Consider the following 16,679-nt stretch of genomic DNA (forward strand, 5'->3'; position numbering starts at 1 on the left):
GTCTATTTATGACATTTATAACTTGCAGTTAGAAACATCTTTATGATCGCTTTATCAAACCACTCATTGATTTCATGACTGTTTTAAATCGCCCTTTGCTTCACTTTTCCGGAGGAGAAATAAACAGAACAATTCAATCGTTGATGTATTTGAAGGAAGCTAAATGAACACATGTTAGTGGAATAGATGGACATGCTGACTGAAGCTGAGGATGGGATGAGGCTCTTATGGAATATAAGCACTGGCACGGACTATTTGGACTAAATTACCTGCTTCTGTGCTGAATCTATGCCAACCTAGTGATAGCCTTAGAATAAAGGTGGGATATACTGGACTGTAATGAGTCACACATTCCTTTGCACAGTTGTTCGTGAAACTTTGAACTATTGTACTCCAGTGTTGGCAATAATTGGCCATTGAGTATAATCAAACGTGAGATCAATGAATCTTCTATGGACACTAAACTTTAATGACCAGATTGGGGCTTAGGTAGGAATGTGGATGAGGGGGTATGGGGAGAAGGCAGGAACGGGGTACTGAGAATGATCAGCCATGATCACATTGAATGGTGGTGCTGGCTCGAAGGGCCGAATGGCCTACTCCTGCACCCATTGTCTATTGTCTATTGTCTATTGAGATGGTGGCCAAGCCATGATTTTACTGAATGCTAGAGAAGTCTTGAAGGACCATTTGCCCAATTCTTGCTTCTATTCTTTATTTGCCTCTAATCAATGTAATTCTCTGTTTTTTATTGCTTCAGACTTTTTGTTTCCTGTGTGGTATTGAAGGCAGTCAACAAGACTAAATATAATACTATTAGCACAGAGGGAAGAATCTCTGACTATAATTAATGTTTTGCTTTCAATCTATTATTCAACTGGTTTCTAATGGAAAATTGCAAACTGCAAACCATTTTTCATAATGTCTAATTATCTTGCATTTACAGAATTGGCTGCACATGTTTCACCAGTAGTGCCATTGGGGATTCAGTTTAGTTTCCATGGTTACACAGCATGTTCTTGTACATATTTGTACAACATCTTCCAGTACTAGATGCTGCCAGTCTGGGTTTGCTCTGTTCCAGCCCACCTTGCTGTTGGCTGGATCACTGTTAGTTACTGTTCCTATCTTTTGCCAGCAGCACAGTGGCACAGGATAGAGTTGCTGACTCTGGCTGCTGTCTGTACGGAGTTTGTACATTCTCCCTGTAACCATGTGTGCTTGCTCCAGGTGCTCTGGTTTTCTCCCACGTTCCAAAGACGTACAGGTTTGTAGGTTAATTGGCTTCTGTAAATTGTCTTGAGTGCATAGGACAGAACTAGAGTACAGGGTGAACGATGGTCGGCATGGACTCGGTGGGCCGAAGGGCCTATTTCCATGCTGTATCTCTACCAGCACGAGGCCTGTATTCGCTGGAGGTTAGAAGGACGAGGGGGAACAGCATTGAAACTTACTGAATAGTGAAAGGCCTAGATAGAGTGGATGTGGAGAGGATGTGTCCACTAGTGGGAGAGTCTAAGACTAAAAGGGTTTGCCTTTACAAAGGAGATAAGGTGGGATTTCATTAATCAGTGGGTGGTGAAACTGTGGAATTCATTGCCACAGAAGACTGTGCAGGCCAAGTCAATGAATGTTTTTCAGAGATTGCCTAAATGTCCAACTCTATCACCCTCTAAGCGAAAAAGTTGCCTCTCAGGTTACTATTAAATCTTTAAGCCCTCACCTTAAAATGATGCTCTCGAGTTCTTAATTTCTCTACCTTGAGAAAAAGACAGAGATTGTCAATCAGAGATTGACAGATACTTGATTAGTGTGGATGTCAGAGGTTATGAGAGAAGGCAGGAGAATGGGGTTCAGCTGCTCCGATAACTTATGAACAAAACCAAACTAAACTAAACTAAACTCAACAATTAGTTATAGGTGATGACCCTCAAAGCCAGGTGACATTTCCATCAAACACATTTTGATGGAAATAAAACCAGAAGAACTAAGCCAAGAGTTACTGTGTCATATTCTGTCAAATGCCTTCTCTTGGCCAGATCTGATGAAGCAATTGTCGACCCTCCTGTCCCGTGCATGTCCCTGAGTGAGGCAGGCTGACAGAAATATTTTATTGTACGTATGGTGCAATTCTACTCTGGTATAATCACCAGCAAACTTGACTCATTGAGCTGGAAAAGCTGCTGATGTGATTTACGAGGATGTTGCCAGGATTCGAGGGCCTGGGCTATAGGGAGAGCTTGGACAGGCTAGGACTGTGTTCCTTGGCGAGCAGGAGGTTGAGTGGTGATCTTAAAAGGTGCATAAAATCATGTGGGGAAAAGATAGGGTGAATGCACCGTCTTTTTCTCAAGGTAGAGAAATCAAGAACTCGAGAGCATCATTTTAAGGTGAGGGCAGAAAGATTTAATAGTAACCTGAGAGGCAACTTTTTCGCTTAGAGGGTGATAGAGTTGAAGACATTTAGGCAGGTACATAGATAAGGGTAAGGGCCAAACTTGGGTGAATAGGAAGTCTTGGCCGGCATGGATGTGTTGGGGCGAAGGGCCTGTTACCGGACTGTATGATTCGAACTGTATTATGCTTGGGCACAATTTTATACTCCACGGAATGCAGTAAGATGGGTTTAATTTAGTTTAGAGATACAGCGCGGAAACAGGCCCTTCGGCCCACCAAGTCTGCACTGAACAGCAATCCTCGCACATTAACACCACCCTACACACACAAGGGACAATTTTTTAACATTTATACCAAGCCAATTAACCTACAAACCTGTACGTCTTTGGAATATGGGAGGAAACCGAAGATCTCGGAGAAAACCCACGCAGATTACGGGGAGAATGTACAAGCTCTATACAATCTCCAGTTATCAATATTTGATCCCTACCATCTCTCCCTCATTGTGGATAAAGGTGATGATGGTTTTGCACATGAATTCTGACATGCTGACCGATTATCGCAGAGAGCCAGACACTGGCAACAATTCTGAGATGATCCATTCCCAGGGGGGCCAAATATGATTCAGCTGACAAGCCATTGATTCAAGTTTTATTGATCTTGATGGATGCATAGACCTTGTCAACATACCCAAAGTTAATGGTGGTCCAGACTCTTCCTCTTGCTGTCATCTAAAACCTCTGAGGTAGAGGACAACGGAGGCATGTTGTCTTGTGGCCTTCATATAGTCACCGTCATACAGCACAGAAACAAGCCCTTTGGTCCAACTCTCCCACACCAATTACCCCATTTATGTTTGTCCCATTTGGCCTAATTTGGTTCATATCCCTCTAAAACGTTCTTAATTAGTTTAGTTTAGTTTAGTTTAGTTAGTGTATTATTGTCACATGTACCGAGGTACAGGGAAAAACTTTTGTTTGTGTACTATCCAGTCTACATTAAGGACTACATTATAACTACATCATAAAGGACTACATTAATACATTCAAGCCACCCACAGTGCACACGTAAAGGACAAAGGGTACAATACAAGGTACAATACAGTGCTAGATATAACATTGAACATTTTTCTCCAGAGATGCTGCCTGACTCATTGAGTTACTCCAGCACTTTATGTCTTTCATATAAACCAGCATCAGCAGTTCTTTTCTACACACTGTATGTTTCTTTTTTTTCCTAATCAGATGTGCAGCACTTTGGTCAACGTGGGTTGTTTTTAAATGTGCTATACAAATAAAATTGACTTGACTTGACATTGCAGTCCATCTCACAATACATATTCAAGTGAATATGACACTTATAATGCACAATCTGGTAACTTGTTTTTGTTAGATTGATGTGCAAGTATCTGCTCTGCATTCCATACTTTCTACTGTAATATTTTTAGCAGCACAGAGTTACAGCAGTTTTTGCTGCTACCTCACCTCTCCAGCCACCTGGATTTGACCCTGTCCTCCAGTGCAGTCTGTGTGGAGTTTGCATGTTCTACCTGTGACCGAATGGCCTTCCCCCGGGAACTCTGGTTTCCTACCACATCTCAAAGACATGCAGGTTTTTAGGTTAATAGGCTTCTTTAAAATTGCCCCGAGTGTGTCGAGAGTGGATGCAAAAATGTCCGTAACCATAGAATTGATGTGTGGAGATAATCAATGATCGGTATGGACTCGGTGAACAGAGGGTTCAGTTTGTACTTCCAATTTAATTTAACTGCCATGTGCTGCAATAGAAATCCAGGTAGACTTTCCTTAGACTTGAGGAATTCTGACTATGCAAACCTATAATTGCTTTGTTTTCAATAGTCAGTGGTCAATGGTGCAATGTTACATGTGCAAACGCACAGTGAAACTCTCTTTTGGCATACAGTACAGTAAAGTATTGCCATACCCAAGCACAATATCCAATTAGCAAAGTGTACAGAAATAGTCCACGGAGACTCCATGCAAGAGACGCAAAATTTTGGTGCCATTTTCATAGTCCAGTCCAAGCTCTAGGTCTTATGAGCAATGCCCGATCCAGGCGAACCTCAGGGCCTCCAGCCACCACCTTACCATGGATCGTCTAGCAAACCGACATCCCTCTCCTCGCCCGTCCACCTATGTGCCCCGGGAGTGCTTCCTGCAGCCGATTTTTGAGGACGCGGAAGGCCAGACCCACATTCATTCTCCTACTGGCCTTATCCTCATGTCCGTCATCGCCGGCTCCCTCCTCTCTAGTCTCTGGTCTTCTTGTCATGAGCAGAGGGTTCAGCTTGGCGGCTTCCCCACTACAGGCCATGGCCACAAGGTCTTTTTCGTCTGGCCGTGCAGCCCACCGGGTCTTTTTCACTCTTTCCATTCAAATAAACTTTGCTACAGTGCAGACAAAGGCCAGCTTATTAACATTTGGAACAAAACATATCAGGAAAGCCCTTCATTTGGATATAGAGGTACATTGGACAATCCTTGTGTGTCATTGCACACGTCAATTATAACATTGAAGAAAGTGAAGAGTTTGAATATAGCTGAGGTGTGAAATTGCTTTGCTATCAATGATGTTCATTTTCCATTCAATTGTGAAGGTCTTACAAAATGTAATTGAATTTCCCGTGTTGAGGATGTGACCATTAAAAATGTGTGCTGCAGTTTCCAAAACCAAAGGCGAATAGTGTGCTTTGTCGGCAAGTCGATTGAATTGGCCCATTACTTTAAAAAAAATCCTGACCCAGTTTGTACCTCTTTTGGGAGCCACTAATTGGTTGGCTGATAAAATTAGAATTTAGCTTCCACGTGAAAACTCTGCTGTAATTACAGTCATATTAGGAGGCAAAGGGCCCCTGAGTTATGGGATCTGACCTAGCTGATGAAGATTTAATTCTTTCCCCAGCCACCAAATTCCTTCCCCTTCTGAACTGATCTTATCCATTTTAGTTTCGGGTTTTAGCGAGTGTGGACTCAGGCCAAAGCTGATGTCCTCAGATTTCAGTATTTAGTCTCCCTTTCGACCCATTCTAAATCCTAAAACTTTTACTCTTCAGATTTATGGTCTTTTGCCATGCAGAAATTGCCTTCAAACCTAAAATCAATTTCTCTATTCTCTCTTGCCCAACATACAGAAAGTATAGCCACATTGTCTGGCTCTATGATGATACTATAAACTATTTAATTACTTCTGAAAATTTGACCATTGTCTCCATTATCCAATCTTAAAAGTCCTCACTCTTTTCAATCCCTATCTTCGTATTTTAAAATCTCATCCTTTCACTGACTTTCAAAGAAAGCTGTTGATGTTTGATCTAAAGATCTTTGAACTACTGAGATGGGGGTCACATTTCTACATATATTATTCTGCAGGTATCCTTTTTACCTTTACAAATCCACTGTGTATCCTTCAAATAGGATCCTCCATGTTGAAATCCAAGATATAAATTAAGTACGCAATCCTATTAATTCAATGTGACACTGGATCTCTCTACAACTTCCCATGGATTCCGGCAGGTATACTGGATTTTAAATCAGATAATGGGTTTGAGACATGTGCTGAGCAAATAGACCATGTCCATTTGTTGGCCTGGTGGGCAACTCAAAAGAGTCTTGTTGCCAGCTGTTTTACTGCATTGCCTACACCACTCATTAGTTGCATGTATCAGCAGTCTACTCAGATTGCCAGCTCATCCTAAAGGCCTTGTGTAGCCTTTAAAGTGAAGGTGGAATGTTGATGCAAGAAGTGGTAGGCAGAATTTGCATTCTGGTCCTTTGCTCTGATACAACAGGATGCATTGAGATTTGTAAATATGCACTGGAGCATGCAGAGAAAAGATGGAAAGGTGCAGGGGTTTCCTGTGTTACTGGTGAAGAAGCCTTCCCAACCAATGTTGAGGGGGCAGCGGGAAGAAATAGGGACAAGGATCATTTCCAGGAGTGTTGGTCCCAGAAGGCAGATGCCGTACAGGGAGAAGTTTCATGATCTCACTTGAGTGGGTTGGTCTTCAAAAAAAGCCTACCCCATCAAAGGCAGAGGAGGTGCATCCACTCAATAAACCTGCATCAGCCTCACAGCACAGTCTCTGTCAGTCATTGCCATGCCATGATACTCTCTCTCTCCATCTCAGTATATGACAAGACCTCAGCATATGACAGTATATGACATGCGCACTTGTATCTGACTTGCAGAAGAAGATGATGCTTAAAATAGGTTACGACAATGAATCAAGGAGTGTAGGCATGCCTGCATTTCTTAACACTTAGGGAGAGACAGGGCTGAACATTATAGAACATAGAATATGGATAGAACATTACAGCACTAGAAGAGGCTCGTTGATCCACAATGTCTGTGCCAAACATGATGCCATGTTAAAATAGACTCATCTGCCAACACATGATTCATATTCCTTCATAACTGCATATCCATGGCTTATCCAAAACCCTTTTAAATGTCTGGATCGTATCTGCCTCCATCACCAACCCTTGCACCTCGTTCCAACCCACTTGATCTGACCCACCTGTTATTATCAGCTTTGACCTTACAGAATGGAAGACCTATTGGTAAATTCTGCCACATTTTCTGAAATCGCATTCCATCGAATAATCTACCTAATATAACCTTGCCCATGCCACCTGGCAGAAGGTGAGGTAAATTCCAGGCATTAGACAAAATACGTTTTACATTTGGATGGGTGCAACTCTGAACATTTGGTGCTCGTACTTAGTTTAATTTTCTTTGTATAAATCAAACTGATGAGGCCAGTGCAGCAATGGTTTGAGACGTTAATAGAACATTACAGTGGAGGTATTGCATTTCAGCCACATTTTATAAAGGCAAGCCTTGGAAAGTTTACAATAGATCAATGGCAGGGGCATATTAGAAACCGTGAACTGCTATATCCTCAGTTTCCTAATTGGGTTTTTTATTCCAGGGAAATTAATCACAATAGAAATTGGAGAGTCACCAAAGTGGAAGAAAAAACATTGTTTCTAACGAAGGAATTCCCTGTAAATATAATAAACCTAGGAAAGCGAGGAATGCAACTGTTTACAAAGTGAATAATTTTTAGTTTATTTGAGATCCTTTTATCGCAAGATGGTTAAAAGCCATGACTGACCATTTTAAGCTGAGGTTTACTGAGCCACAGACTGTGCTCACATTTACCAGATGAGTTCATGGGCAGTATGTAAACCTTCCCCTGCTAAAGCCAGGTGGCTTTGGATGCAATGGTAATGAAAAATGTAAAACTAAATCCCAATATCAAACCCAAACATACCCAGTCATTTAAACAGGGCCAGGAATGGGTCACCACTGCATTGTGCACTCTGTATCTTTCCCTTCGGTCTACCTATTATACATCAGTCATAGAGGCATACAGCCCTTCGACCCAACTTGACCATGTCAACCAAGATGCCCCATTTACACGTCCCACCTGCCCATGTTTGGACCAGATCCTTCAAAATCTTTCCTATCCATGTACTTGCCCAAATGTCTTTTTAAATGTTGTTATTGTACCTGCATCAACTACTTCCTCTGGCAGCTCATTCCACATATTCACCACCTTCTGTGTGAAAACATAGCCCCCAAGGTTCCTAGTAAATCTTTCCCCTCTCAACTTAAACCCATCTCCTCTGGTTCCTGATTTCCATAATCTTGGTAAAAGACTCCTTGTGTTTACCTGATCTAGTCCCCTCATGATCTTATACACCTCTAAAAGATCACCACCCCATCCTCCTGCATTCCAGGGAATGAAGCTCCAGCTGCCCAACATCTCACTATAGTCTAGGCCCTCAATTCCTGGCAGCATTCACGTAAATCTTCACTGCACTCTTTCCAGCTTAACAACATCCTTCCTATTGCAGGTTGACCAAAACTGAACACGATACTCCAAATACGGCCTCACCAACGTCTTGTGCAACTGTTACCTAACATCCCAACTACTATTCTCAAAACCCCTATGGTCATATCTACAGAGACCAATTAACCTGCAAACCCGCTTCTTTGGGATGTGGGAGGAAACCTGAACATACAAAGGAAACCCATGTGGTCATATAGTAAAAATGTGTAAACTCCACACACTGGCAAACGCACAAGCGTGGACATACGCACAGGCACACACAAACACATGCAGACACACAGCACCCAAAATTAGAATTGGTGTGGGATGAAAACAGAGCACCCGGAGGAAACCTGCAACTTGCGTGGTCATAGGGAGAATCAGCTGTGCCACTGTGCCAGTCAATATTGTTTCCAGTGTTGGATTTCCACATGCAATTGCCTTGGACTTCCATATCTGCCTGAGCATTGCTGGAAGTTTAATGTGCTCTGAACTGACTCTGGCTCACAGCACAACACATTCTCTGATGCAATCAATGGCTGTAGACCACTCACTTTACTTCAGAGCACAAGGCAACTTGTGTGCTGTTTCATATCATGGAAAGAGATCTTAGTGTCAGTTTAGTGTGGTTTAGTTTAGAGGTATAGCATGAAAACTGGCCCTTCGAGCCAGCTGACCATCAATCACCTGTTCCCACTAGTTCTATGTTATTCTACTTTCTCATCCACCACCTACACACTAAGGGCAATTTACGGAGGCAGATTAACCTACAAACCTGCATGTCCTTGGGATGTGGGAGGAAACTGGAGCACCCAGAGGTAATGCATGTTATCACAGGGAGAAGGTGCAAACTCTACACAGACAGCACCCGAGGTCAGGATCGAACCCAGGTCTTTGCCACTGTGAGGCAGCAGCTGTGCCAGCTGCACCACTGTGCCGCCCCAAAATCATTGTTAATCATAAACCATTGTGGAAACGCATCAGTGGGCTGCTGTCCCACATCTGCCTGCTCAACTGTGATGGGCTTATCAGCATTTCTCATGCAGCAGTAGGAAATGGTGAAACTGTAGCGGTGACATCTCGTCTTTGGTAATTCTGCAGCAGATAAGGTTTTTGAAAAAAATGAAAGGAATAAAGCACTTGCTGCTTTGAATGGAAGACAATGCCCAAGGTTTTGTACAGAATGTGAGTCATTGTCAACACCCAAAAATAGGGTTTTGAATCTGCTCAGCTTTTTATGCCTCTCTAAATCCAATTACAATGCCAGGCTTCCAGCATTTAGAACAATGTTTACGGATTCTTTTACATTTAGTGATGAAAGATGAGTGCTGCAATAGTTTAAGCTGAAGCAAACAAGCAGGATGTTTGGGTGGTGGTACAAGTGAAGATCACCAACAAGGCGAAACCTGGATTAACTCTTGGCCTGTAAGGCACACACTTCAACAGTTGAAGATAGATACAAAGTGTTGGATTAACTCAGTAGGTCAGGCAGCATCTCAGATGCAGATTGGCTTTGTCAGGCTATAACTACGACTTCTGGTCCCCTTCATTCTCTATCCACTTTCACTCTGGTCTTTCAATCTTTAGCCACCAGCACTTCCAACAATGTACAGCATAAACTGAAGGAACAGCATCTCATATTCCAACTCAGCTAATGCCAACTCTAGGAACTAAACACTGCTTTTAATTAGTTTAGTTTAGTTTAATTTAGAGATATAATGTGAGAACAGGCCCTTAGGCTCACCGAGTCCACGCCGACCAGTGATCACCCGTCCACCAGTTCTAATCTGTACAGAAGCCAATTAACCTACAAACCTGCACGTCTTTGGAATGTGGGAGGAAACCGGAGCACGCGGAGAAAACACATGCAGTCACAGGGAGAGCGTACAAACTCCGCGCAGAAAGCACCTGTGGTCAAGATGTAAGGCAGAAACTGTACCACCACGCGTCACTGTGCCTCCCTTGCTTTTGGATATCCCCAACCTTTTTTTTCTCTACAGATGTGGCTCAATCATTATTTCACAATCAATTCTCTTCATGTATCATTTCCTCCGTCTGCTAATTTTTTAATTGACTATTGCCTTGACAACTACCATAGGTACTCCCTTGGCTTTCTCCACCTCCCTTTCCACAACTTAAAACACATTTGTCTTCTTGTTTTTCCAGTTCCAATGTAAGGCCCTTGACCCAGAAATGTGAATTATATCTCTCTGCCTACTGATGTTGTCTGCCCTACTGAGAGATTCCAGCATTTGATAATTTTATTTTAGATTCCAGCATCTGCAGTTTATGCTTTGTTTTGTTCTTCTCAATATTAGTTGTTTGCATTCGATTAACAATTCTGCTGCAAATGAACACAAGAAAATAATTGTTAATTCCCCACAGTTGTTCATGTACTATACTTGGATTGATAGTCTGGGATGGACAAATGGATAGTGTAGGAGCCATTTGTGTTTATTAGCTGTCTTAGCATTTTATATTATTTTGTTTCTTGCTGTATTATTTTTGGACACTTGGGGGTTGTCGTGAGATGAATACATATGGACATAATGGGCAGATATGGACTGGGAGGAGCCAGAATTATTAGTACATCTGGGTATGCAGAGACGTGACGTGTCAGACACGAAGGAGTATGGCTAGATACAGTTCTTACCAGACTTATGACGGGAGAAATACAAATCTGTTTGTATCACTACTTCATTAAACGAAAAGGTCGAGAAGACCTCTATGTTGTTGTTGTTTGCGTCAAGAACATTCACTCCACTCCTCCGTGAAGTGGTGGCAAGCGGAGAGGACTTCAGTGGGTAGGACCGAAGTTTCCACTATATATTGTAAGAACTTCCTCAGCTGGATTGAATAACTAAGAACTATCCTCGGTGAGTGAAGGTAAAAGTAGACCTGGTTCTAAAGAGTAATTTAAAGTTATAATCGGCTCTATGATTGAGACTGGAGCTTGTAAAGCGACTGGACGGAACAGGGATTGTTTTATTTGGCAAGCCTGAACCGAATAACACAGATGGACAGGGTCATTACCTGTGCAGATCTGGCTAACAGAGACTGGAAACTTCGAAAGCTTCCGCGCAGGAATTGTAAGTTCAGCATTTAGTTTTCTTGAAAAGCTGCTGGATCAGAAGCTGTATTGGATGGCTGATGAATGGAAAGCTGAGAACAAAGAAGTGACCTTGAGCATCGCAAAATATCGGATTGTTTTTAATTCCTTTGATGATACAACTTTACGTCTACACGTCTTAAAGGGATAGTGTACAAGTATGTCTGTGGTTAGATCTGATGTTCAGCCACATGGTGGCGACATCAGAAAAGATTCTGAAAAGGTGGAAAAGAAGATTATCAGTCTCACATCCAAAGGTTGGGAATTGCTCTTTGAGACCCAAGAAGAACTATTGCAGGAAGAGCTGAGAAGACAAAGGGAACAACTGAGAATAAGTAAAGAACAATTGAAAGACATAGAATTGTTAATTGAACAATTGAAGGAAGGAAACTGGAAACCAGAACATACAGAACAGAATGAAAAGCCAAAAGCGAGTGATGCTGTTCTCCCATCTCAAGGGTGTGGGCATATTGGGGCCGGTGATGAATCCTGCATCTTCTCCATCGTACCAGTACAAGTAAAGAGCCACAAGGGGAGTACAGTGTTGCAAACATATGCATTTTTGGATCATGGAAGTTCATCTACCTTCTGCACAGAAAGCTTGATGAGAAGGCTGAACATTACAGCATCAAGGACCAAAACTCTCATGGGTCCCAGGAATCTAGTGAAGCCTGTGACCAGTCGTCTAATCTCAGGTTTGGAAATAGCTAGTCTGGACAAAGACGATTTTATTCAAATATCTGATGCATTCACATATAAGACCATGCCTGTTTCCCAGACAAGACCTGAAGCAATGGCCTTACTTGAAGGATGTCAAGATTCCTGAAATAAACTCTGGCATTGACCTACTCATTGGAGCAAATGCTTCAAAGGTATTGGAACCTTGGGAGCTGGTCAATAGTCAAGGGGATGGACCATACGCTGTGAAAACCCTGCTGGGATGGGTCTTTTATGGTTCCCTGAGAAGAGACCACGACAGCAGGGATGGAAATGGCTGTCCTGCTGCTGCTGTCAATCGAATATCCATTGCAAACCTAGAGGAGCTTCTGGTCAAGCAATACAATCATGACTTCAGTGAGGGAACCAGTAAGGAATCAGAAGAAATGTCCAGAGAAGAGGTAAAGTTCTTGGACATTATGAATAGCTCAGCAAGGGTGACAGATGCAGTCCAAGCTGATCCATTGGCTGAGGAATCTGGTCCTGAAAATACTTGTCTGAGCACAGAGATGACTGAGACCAACTCTGAACTAACACCAGATATTAAACTGACTGTATGATGAAGCAGTTGAGAGCATTGTTCGGGATACTAATGTTAATCTACAACCACCGTACGAAGTGCTGGAGGAGAATGGATCGCTGTTGCTTTCAGTTGAAGTAGCAACAGAAAATTGTGAATCTTCGGATCAAGAAATGATAGAATTGGAAACTTCAGGGGATCCTGCACCAGAAAACCCAGCACACCTTGAAGACGTTTCAACCAAAGTAATTGCTGAAAAAACTTGATTCAACAGAGAACTCTACAGATTTTGTCGATGGTGGAAAGCTGAATGAATCCATCACTGGGAAAACTGAAGATGACCATCCAGAAATCTCTGTTACAAATGGAACTACTCTGGACGGTGAACTGAGAAACCAGATCACAGTGGAAGATGGACACTATTGTCTAGACTTACCTCTCAAGCAAGAAAACGCCAGCGAAAGTGACTAAGGTACTGTTTCATATCTATGACTGGAAAACAATAGTACAATGATGCTTAAGTACATCAACAATGAAACCAAACGCAAACAACATTTCTTTTGTAAGGGATGCTCTTATGTATCACAATGGAGATATGTTAGCACAAACGAAAATCCTACAGATAAAGCATCAAGAGGACTAACGGCAGACTGCTTCTTAAGCTGGAAGAGAAGAAGAGAAGATTGAAGAAGATCCTGGCTAATGGGCAGAATATTGGAGACCATACCAGATGCACAAGTTCTTGTGCGCACCGTTCGACTTCAGACTAAGAGCAAGACTAAGAGTAAGACATGGAATAACCGATAACGATATGTCTGCTTCTAGAAGCTGATACCTGAGTACAGCAAGGACTGGTGGCCTTTATGATTGAAGAATCACTAAAGTAGATTAGATGCCAACATATAGTGCATGCTTTATTTTGATTATGTATGAAGTTTTTATGGCTCCTTTTAATGTTTATTATTAATTGTTCCGTTATATATGTAGAACAATTAGGGGCCGGTGTATAGAAGCCATTTGTGTTTATTAGCTATCTTAGCATATTATATTATTTTGTATCTTGCTGTATTATTTTTGGACAATTGGGGTTGTCATGAGATGAATATATATATGAGCATAATGGGCATATATGGACTGGAAGGATCCAGAATTATGAGTACATCTTGGAATGCAGAGACGTGTTGCATCAGACACAAAGGAGTATGGCTAGATACAGTTCTTACCAGACTTATGACTGGGAAAATACAAATCTGTTTGTATCACTACTTCAATAAACGACAAATTAAACTGAAACGTCGTGAACATTTCTCTGTTGTTGTTTGCGTCAAGAACGTTCACTCCACTCCTCCGTGAAGTGGTGGCAAGCGGAGAGGACTTCAGTGGGAAGGACCGAAGTTGCCACGACATATTGTAAGAACTTTCGCAGCCGGGGTGAATATAGTAGACATATTCTGGAGTAGATAGTAATAGTGTTGATGATTAATTTATGGAATATGTAAGATTCCTAGATCACCGTGTTGAAAAATCAACAAAGTTGTTTTAGATTTAGTGTAATGCAATGAGAAGATAGTTAATTAAGGATCTGGTTGCTAATGGGCCACTGTAGGACAATGATTTATCAATGACAATTTTATATCAAGATTAGATGCGATTTAGTTCCATCTGGATGCAAGGTCTTAAATCGGAATGAGGCAAGTCACAAGGTTTTAAATCGTAATGAGGCAAGTCACAAATGCATGACGTCTGCATCAACTTTGATGGATAAAACATCGAGAGATGTTATGCTAAACCAGCATTGGACAACTTTAAAAATAATTAATACATAGTTCAACAAAAGAAAACAGGACATTCAGGCACAACTGTCAAGAGAAATTAAAAATAATTGGTGATCAAAGAAAGAGGCTTGTAACTTTCCAAAACAAAAAGCAATTAGCAACAGTTTTGAAAAATATTCAGAATTCAGAGAGAACCCGAGTGTTGATGAGGACAGGGAAAGTAGAATGCCAGAGTATGCTAACAAGAAGCATTAAAACAGATTGTAGCTTTAGGTTTAGGTTCAGGTTTATTATTTACACATGCACAAGGGTACAAAGGTACAATGAAAAGTATTGTTCCACATACTATACAAACAAATCAGATAAACTATACATAAATAAAATTAAGGCAAACTCAAGTACAATAGGTAAAGTAATGTGGAAGGTACAAAGACCAGAATATAGTTCTCAGCATTGTAGCGTATTAGTTCCATAGACAATGGAATTGTTTATAGATGTTCACAATGAGGTAGAGGTGAATCGGACAGCGAGGAAGACAGAGAGGACAGAGAGGAAGAAACTGCTCCTGAGTCTGGTGGCGTGTGTTTACAAGCTTCTGTATTTTGTAGGAGCTTCTATGGATACTTAAAAGTGAAAACAGTGGATAAGGTTAATGTGAATCCTTTTATATACAGTTAGGATAAATTATATTGGAAATATGAAAACAGAGAGAAGAAATTAATGTCAATTGTGGGATGGGTGGCTGTAACCAGAAAGGTATCAGGGCTAAATGCCAGGATCCCAGCTCTACATAATCTGTATCAATGCTTTGGGTAAAAGGGAACAAACATGACATATCCAAGTTTACTCATGATAAAAGGTTATGTGGCTGTGTGGGTTAAGAGGAGGATGCAGGGAGATATCAAGGAGTTGTAGGCAGACTATGTGAATGGACAAGGATATGGCAATGGAATATATTGCAAAAAAATGTAGACAAAATAGAAAGGTGGATTATTTTCTAATTTATAATAGATTATAAAGCATGGGTTTTCAAAGGGCCTTGAATGTTCTTCTTTATATGAATCACTGAAAGTTAAAGCCCAAATCTAGGAAGCACCTGGGAAGGTAAATGGTGCATTAGCATTTATTTCCTGAGGATTTGAGGACAAGGGCAGAACGTTCTTCTCCAATAAAGCAGACACCTGGAAGATTGTGTTAAAATCTTGTTTCCATTGCCTTAATGATGGTTGTCTTGAAGTAGAGGGAATACAGAGAAGATTCACTAGATTTATTCCTGAATGGCCATTTTGCCATGATTAAACAGACGAGACCTGGTATTTTGAGTTTGGAACCGGAGGAGTTCTCACTGAGATGTAAAGAGTCCTTGCAGGGCTTTCTACGGTAGATTTTGAGTTAATGTGTAGCTGCGGTGTCTAGAACCTGAGCTCAGTTTCAAAATAAGGTATTGGCCAGTAACGACAGAGCTGGGAAGAAACCTCTTCACCGACAGCATGGTGAATCTTTGGAGTTCTCTAGCCAAGTGTGCCGAGAATCTTTGGAGTTCTCTAGCCAAGTGTGCCGAGAATCTTTGGAGTTCTCTAGCCAAGTGTACCGAGTTTAAGGATAAGGGGGAAGTCTTTTAGGACCGAGATGAGAACGTTTTTTTTCACACAGAGAGTGGTGAATCTGTGGAATTCTCTGCCACAGAAGGTAGTTGAGGCCAGTTCATTGGCTATATTTAAGAGGGAGTTAGATGTGGCCCTTGTGGCTAAAGGGATCAGGGGGTATGGAGAGAACGCAGGTATGGGATACTGAGTTGGATGATCAGCCATGATCATGTTGAATGGCGGTGCAGGCTCGAAGGGCCAAATGGCCTACTCCTGCACCTATTTTCTATGTTTCTATGTTTCTATGAGAAGGCTCAGTAACTGAGTAAGAGAGTCATCTGTAGATTTTTGCATATTAAGGGAATGAAGCAATATTGGGTTAGTGCAGGTAACCAGAGGTAAAAATGTAGGCCGTGGTTTTAGAACAGGCATGAGAGACCGAATGGTTTATTTCTTCGTTATTTTATGTTCTTAATTGTCATCATGACATGGTGCTAAATGGTTCTGCATCTTTTCCATGCTTCCTCTTGTATTTGGTTAGGAGTGTTTTGATTTCAATATTCAATATAATGGAGCGTAAGTACTCTTGAGTGCTTCAATGAATTTACCTGCATTAATATCCGTGCAATTTATACTACTCCTTAGCATAAGCTGTTGTGTTGTCAGCAGGAAATTCCAACCCTTTTGATCTGACAACATACTAGCATATCTGTTTCAC

General features: G+C 41.5%; 1 protein-coding gene across 2 annotated transcripts in view; it reads left to right on the forward strand.

The window, feature by feature from the left end:
- Window positions 1–16,679, forward strand: part of astn1 (astrotactin 1) — a 1,605,092-nt gene that overhangs the window by 760,803 nt on the left and 827,610 nt on the right. The gene's annotated exons all lie outside the window — the stretch shown is intronic.

Source organism: Rhinoraja longicauda, chromosome 11 (genome assembly GCF_053455715.1).
Source record: "Rhinoraja longicauda isolate Sanriku21f chromosome 11, sRhiLon1.1, whole genome shotgun sequence".
NCBI classification, from domain to species: Eukaryota; Metazoa; Chordata; class Chondrichthyes; order Rajiformes; family Arhynchobatidae; genus Rhinoraja; species Rhinoraja longicauda.